This window comes from Podarcis raffonei, chromosome 8 (genome assembly GCF_027172205.1).
Source record: "Podarcis raffonei isolate rPodRaf1 chromosome 8, rPodRaf1.pri, whole genome shotgun sequence".
Taxonomy (NCBI): Eukaryota; Metazoa; Chordata; class Lepidosauria; order Squamata; family Lacertidae; genus Podarcis; species Podarcis raffonei.
The window spans coordinates 63,391,836-63,399,129 of record NC_070609.1 but is presented as its reverse complement, the minus strand read 5'-3'; the positions used below and the strand labels follow the sequence as shown (position 1 = coordinate 63,399,129).

Sequence of the window (7,294 nt, the reverse complement as noted above, 5' to 3'; positions counted from 1 at the left end):
ATGATAGATAGATGATAGATAGATGATAGATAGATAGATAGATGATAGATAGATAGATAGATAGATAGATAGATAGATAGATATAGATAGATAGATAGATGATAGATAGATCGATAGATAGATATAGATAGATAGATGATAGATAGATAGATAGATAGATGATAGATAGATAGATAGATGATAGATAGATAGATGATAGATAGATGGTAGATGATAGATAGATGATAGATAGATAGATAGATGATAGATAGATAGATAGATAGATAGATAGATAGATAGATAGATGATAGATAGATAGATGATAGATAGATAGATAGATAGATAGATAGATAGATAGATAGATAGATAGATAGATATAGATAGATGATATAGATGATAGATAGATAGATATAGATAGATAGATAGATAGATAGATGATAGATAGATGATAGATAGATGATAAATAGAGAGATGATAGAGATAGATAGATAGATAGATAGATAGATAGATAGATAGATAGATGATAGATAGATAGATAGATAGATGATAGATAGATGATAGATAGATGATAGATAGATATAGATAGATAGATAGATAGATAGATAGATAGATAGATAGATGATAGATGATAGATAGATAGATGATAGATAGATTTAGATAAATGATATAGCAGCATCCCAACCTGCTCATTAGTCACGGTCCAGGGAGGTGTGGCTCAGGTTAATTTGTACAAGAAATAGGAAAGAACAAATTCCTCAAGGCTCCCTAACTTGGTGCCTATGCTTTTTATTGTTCGATGCTGGTGCAGAAGACCCATTTATTTCCCTCTGCCTTCCCTGGCTGAGTTGTGCTGCCGGCCTCTAACATGTTTATTGCTTCACTCTCCCTGTTGCTGATTTTTCTCTTGCTCTAATGTACAATGTTTTGATTGTTTCATAGGTGTTAGGCTTCAGTGTAAGACCAGTGGGATGGAGGTGAGTTGCTTATCTATTTATAAGATTTGTGGACCGCTTTTCATTGTAGCATTACCAGGTTGATTTAAAGAATAAAACAACAAGATCATAAATAGCATGCCACCAATCCTTACACACACACAAAAAAATCAGAGTAGAAGCAGTGATGCAAGGAACCAGGTGTTAAAGGAAACTCAGTTGGGGAAATCCTATGAAAATACTCTGAGTAGAACTATTCAGATGAGACCCATTGATACGACTGGATGTAAGTTAGCAATGCCCAGTAATGTCAAGAGATCTGTTATAAATATGGCTTGGATAACTCCAGTCTATATATTGTATACACACCCACAGAATTAAGCACTAGGCAAGGAGCGAGTTCCAGAAATGAGGTGCCACAGAGGATGCTCTTTCCCCGTGTAACTTCAGCAGAAAGATGTGTTGAAGAGGATGTGTGCTGAAGATCATCACTGAGCCTGGTTCACCCATTTTCTCATTTTTTCCAGCCTTAAATTTGGTTATCAGTATTTCCATTGGAATCTGCGAATTTTCCTCCTGAAAATTCTTCAGCGTTTTAAAGCAAATTTCTCCCAATATCATTTCTTTTAAGCATGCAATTTTGCCTAATATACACATTTTCGCAAGCAATTTCTCCTAATACAACACATTGATGTATATGTTACTTTTACCACCACATTCATTTTTATGCATACTTTCCCCCTAATATATGCATAACTCCATAACAAATTGCAAAGGAGTCTGGATATTATTAGGGTGGTTATGTTTTGGTTCTCGTATTGTTTTGGAATGTGTGAAATTGATCGATTTGGCTTTAAATGAGAAGTCAGTCCAATTTCTCCCCTATCTCTATCCCTAACATGGAATTCACCTTTTTCACACACAGGGTTGGCACCATCATGGAGCCATTCACCACAAGCCCAAGATCTTCCTGGTGAGTCACTGCCAGGTCAGACCCATAGCTGTCAACTTTTCCCTTTTCTTGCGAGGAATCCTATTTGGAATAAGGGAATTTCCCTTTAAAAAAGGGAAACGTTGACAGCTATGGTCAGACCCTATTTGAATGCATGTGAATTTAGGATGTATTCCTCTGCATCACTTCATACTTCTTTACACTAAATCACATGTGCTTTTTAAGTGCCCATTTATTGACCCAGTATACAGAAATCCTTCTGGTGTTCCTCGCAATCCCCTTTTGCCATCAGCAAACCTGGCCACATCCCTGCTCACTGGCAAGACCAGCACTGGTGACCAATCTGCTACTGGGTGTTACTATACTATCAAGGTGTTACTATTGGTATATAAAGCCCTTAAGAACTTGGGGGAAGGATTGTCTTATCTCCTATATGCCCACTTGCCCACTTCAATCAGAGGAACTGACACTGCATAGTACCAGTTGGTGACACATAATACCAGTTATGCATTTGTAAGAACTCAATCTTTTAGTGTGGCAATACCTACTTATTAATATCAGGCAGGTTCACTGAATTCTTTTCATCACCTGCTAAAAACATTTTTGGTTTAAATGTTCACATGTGTTTTAATCTGTTTTTAGCGAATCCTTATTTTTTGATGTGTTAAATAGTTGTTTTTCAGTGCTCTTGACTGGTGATTTTATTGCTTTATTCTTTTTATCAAGTGGCATATAAAGTTTGTGAACTAACTAACAAACAAACAAACATAAGAAGAGTCTTGTGGCTGTATCCAACTGAAGGCCTATCTTAGTTCAGTATTCTGAGCCCACAGTGGCCCAGCCAACAAAGATGACTCACTGGACCCCCAAAACAGGACCCGAGAGCAATAGTAAATTCACACTCAGACTCACACAGTATTCGATACATAATTCAGATGTATTTATTTATTTAAAATGCTTCTGTGCTATATGCCCCGAGACCTTAAAATAATTTTTATTGTTCCTTCAAGAGCTCAGGATGGTGTGCCTTGTGCTTCTCTCACACATCTCACAGCAACTAAACAGGTCTGTGAGATGGTGACTGGTCCAAAGCCGTCAAATATAAGCTTCTGGGCTGAGAAGGGACTTGAACTCAGGACTCTTAGTCTGACACTGTGGGTGATATCCAGTTATGCCCATACACTAGTGAAATGGATCTTCCAGTTGCACAGTGGGATTTCCCCTTCTTCTCCCCACTGCAGCAGCCTACCAGATATGCTTTAGATGGTGGAGGGAATCCTCTGGAGCAGTTTTTTGTGGGGTGCAGGGCTCTCTCCAACAAGGAGGGAAGGAAGGAGAACAACACCCATGCAACACTGGATATGTTGGAGAAAAGCAAGTATATTTACTTCTCTTGAATTTCTTATTTATAGCATGTATTTATTTAAACTACCAGAGAGCATTGTTGTGTTTATTTATTAATCTAGCCAGCTCTCTTTTGTAGCTCTAAGTTGACTCCACCCCTAAAAGCTGATCCATCTTGTCTGTGGTTCTCTTCTAACAAGATGTCTCTACTTTCTCTCTCTCCTCTCCACTTATCCTGTAAATAGTTTGTGCATGAATAGATCCTTTGAACTCCAGAAATTGTAAGTGGTTACTTCAAAATATTTCACCCAAACTGCAAGGTCTCCTAACACTGTCCAGTTTCAGTCCTGCTGGCATTTGGTCACAGCCCTCTTCCCCTCCATTGTGTGTCATTACATTTCATTCAGTCCTGTTGCACACATTGGTGCATACATTTGAAAAGTAAAATGCACTTTTCAATGCATTTGTCAGTGAAAGATGCATCTTGTATGTATCTTTTATGTGATATACTTATTTTTGTGTACCCTTTTGGCACACCGAGAATACACTGCAAAAGCTTGAAATGTGTGTAATCTAATTGAGAGTTGCATTCTGATCCATGAGCAAGGGTGGGGACATTAGATAGTGTCAGCCTGCTGGGAGGAGCAGGCCAACTGAATTCTTCTCCCCTACTGCAGGGGGCTGGAGTAGATGTCCCTTGGGGTCCCTTCCATTTCTAGAATTCTGTGATCCTATTATTTTGTTCCTAGTTGCTTCCGTTTTGAAAATCACATGAAGTTATTTCAGAACTCCAAAATCTGCTGGGAAGAACTTGTGTTCCCAGGAAGTGAGGGCTTCCCCCGCCCTGCCCAGTTTGATTAGTAACAACCTGCCTTTCAGTGGCGCACTTTTGCTGCCAGTAGCCAACAGCTGCGCTTGCCCTTTATTAGAAAAGTCTTGACATATAAAAGCAGAAGCCTGTTGTGGCTCCTCCATGACCCTGAGGGCTAGTAACATGCTTGTTCCTTTGCTTTTTAAAAGCTAAACCGTCACTCATCAACTCCTACGGGTGAACACTGCACAGGGAAATTATTTTTAGAAGATCCTTGTTAGCAGCAACCTCCCACTATCACCTCCTCAGTACAGAACCTTAAGGTCAACCACTTGGAAAGACTGAGGGTAAAGGTGCAAAAAGTAATCTATGTGAAAAAGAGAGAATGGCCATAGCTCAGTAGTAGGGCACCTGCAAGGGCTGCAGAATATCTCAGCATCAATCCCCAGCATCTCAAGGGAAGATTCGAAGAGACCACTGTCTGGAAATCCTGGAGAGCTGCTGCCAGTCAGTGTAAATAATAATAATAATAATAATAATAATAATAATAATAATAATAATAATATATTTATACCCTGCCCATCTGGCTGGTTTTCCCCAGCCACTCTGGGCAGCTTCCAAAAACAATATTAAAAACAATACAGCATCAGACATTAAAAACTTCCCTAAACAGGGCCGCCTTCAGTTGTCTTTTAAAAGTAAAATAGTTGTTTATTGCCTTGACATCTGCTGGGAGGGCGTTCCACCGGGCAGGCGTCGCTACCAAGAAGGCCCTCTGCCTGGTTCCTTGTAACCTCACCTCTCACAGCGAGAGATACCGCCAGAAGACCCTTGGCGCTGGACCTCAGTATCCGGGCCGAATGGTGAGGGTGGAGATGCTGCTTCAGGTATACTGGACTGAGGCCGTTTAGGGCTTTAAAGGTCAGTACCAACACTTTGAACTGTGCTCGGAAACATACTGGGAGCCAATGAAGATCCTTCAGGACCAGTGTTATATGGTCTCGGCGGCCACTCCCAGTCAGCAGTCTAGCTGCCGCATTTTGGATTAATTGCAGTTTCCGAGTCACCTTCAAAGGTAGCCTCACGTAGAGTGCATTGCAGTAGTCCAAGCGGGAGATATCTAGAGCATGCACCACTCTGGCAAGACAGTCTATGGGCAGGTAGGATCTCAGCCTGTATACCAGATGGAGCTGGTAAACAGCTGCCCTGGACACAGAATTAACCTTAAATAATACTATTTTTACTATATTCTTAAATATTATTTGTACCCTGCCCATCTGACTGAGTTGCACCAGCCACTCTGGGTGACTTCCAACAAATATAGAAGCATAATAAAACATCAAGCACTAAAAACTTCTCCATACTTGGCTCCCTTCAGATGTCTTCTAATGGTTGCATAGTTATTTATCTCCTTGCCATCTGGCAGGAGAACATTCCACAGGGCGGGTGCCACTACCAGGAAGGCCCTCTGCCTGGTTCCCTGTAACTTCAGTACCCGCAGTGAGGGAACTGTCAGAAGGCCCTCGGAGCTGGATCTCAGTGTCCAGGTATCCAGGTCTGAGGCCATTTAGGGCTTTCAATGTCAGCATCAACACTTTGAATTGTGCTTGGAAATGTACAGAGAGCCATTGTAGGTCCTTCAGGATAGCCTCAGGAAAAGGCACTTTCCTATGTTCCATTGTTGGGGTGGGAAGAATATTTGTACACTTTCCCTTAGCAGTGGAGAACACTTTCACACAGGAATGTGCTTGACCACTGTGAGAATAGGATGCTGGACTAGGTGGACCATTGGCCCAACCCAGCAGGCTCTACTAACATGGTTATGCTTAATAAATAGGAGAGCACTTCCCCCTTTCCTCTCAGTAACATGAGTAGAAATCCCCTTCCTCTCTGTGGGTGGGAAGCAGGACCACAGCAGCCAATGGGTGCTGAGGATCTCAGTGAAATTGGTCAAGGAAGTGGAGGGAAAGCAAGGACAGGCAGGCAGGGGCTTGAACGGTGGGTGAAACCCCTTAGAGAGAAAATGGGGAATCCTTTCCAGGATGCTTCCATCATACAGCACAGACTGACATCAAAGTACAGTGGTACCTCGGGTTACATCCGCTTCAGGTTACATATGCTTCAGGTTACAGACTCCACTAACCCAGAAATATTACCTTGGGTTAAGAACTTTGCTTCAGGATGAGAACAGAAATCGTGCAGCGGCGGTGCACTGACAGCAGGAGGCCCCATTAGCTAAAGTGGTGCTTCAGGTTAAGAACAGTTTCAGGTTAAGAACAAACCTCCAGAACGAATTAAGTTCTTAACCCGAGGTACCACTGTACACCTCCATGGATGTCTACAATCCTTTTGACAATGCAGCCATACTCCATACCATGTCTCTCCCTTAGATCCAACAGCCCCCACCCCCAGCAGCACCAGCTCACACCTTGCAGTGCACTTAAAAGCCAAGCCCCACTGAACCCAGGAATTATGGCTCCTACAGCACTCAAGCAGTCACAGCAGAACTGTTGAAATGGCAGAAGCTGATCCACAAAGTTGAGGAGTTAGACTGACGGAAGCAAGAATTTCAGAATGCTGCTTTGAGTGGTGGAGGAGTGCATCAGAACAACTGACCTCTGATGCTTTCCATCCATCCTTTGAAGCCATGTTTCTATCAGAATATCCCTGTGGAATTTCCTGCAGACTCCTAGAAAGAAGTCTCTACCATGGCCAACACCATGACCCTCTTCTTCAGCTTTTTCTCTGTGGATTCCTCAGGTGGCTCAGACGTCCGCCTTTCCATCCTCTGGGTCTTCTCCATCTGCTCCTTCATCTGCTGGTATCAGTCCATGTACGAGGCCTTCAGGAGCAACAGCTCTTTCAACTTCTTCATCTTCTTCATTTTCTTTGCATAGCTAAGTCCTCCCAGGCCATTGGCATCCCAAACTGGGGGTTCAGTGGTTGGATGGTCAACCTCATAGCAATGAAGCTGTACACCGGGGTGGCTATCCTCATGATTCTGGTGGCCACGTTCTTCATGGTTGTCACCAGGCTGGGCATGAAAAAGAAAATATAAAAATGGGAACATGATAGCATGACCAGATTTTGGGTGCTTTAAAATTTAGGCAATCCCTGTCAGTAACTCTTGAGATGGTTGAGATTTCTTGGTATGTGGGAGCATCTGTTAATACCCACCAGCAAGGATTCTTCATAATATGAGAGGGAATCCTGTGACCCCTCTTCCCTCAATCAGAGGACCAATGCAAGGGCAAGGCATGTTGGAAACAAAATGTG

The 7,294-nt window shown here is 42.2% G+C and overlaps 1 pseudogene; it reads left to right on the top strand.

Moving 5' to 3' along the window:
• The first annotated feature begins 947 nt into the window (after window positions 1–947).
• LOC128420320 (secretory carrier-associated membrane protein 3-like) lies at window positions 948–7,076 on the top strand (annotated as a pseudogene).
• The last annotated feature ends 218 nt before the right edge of the window (window positions 7,077–7,294 follow it).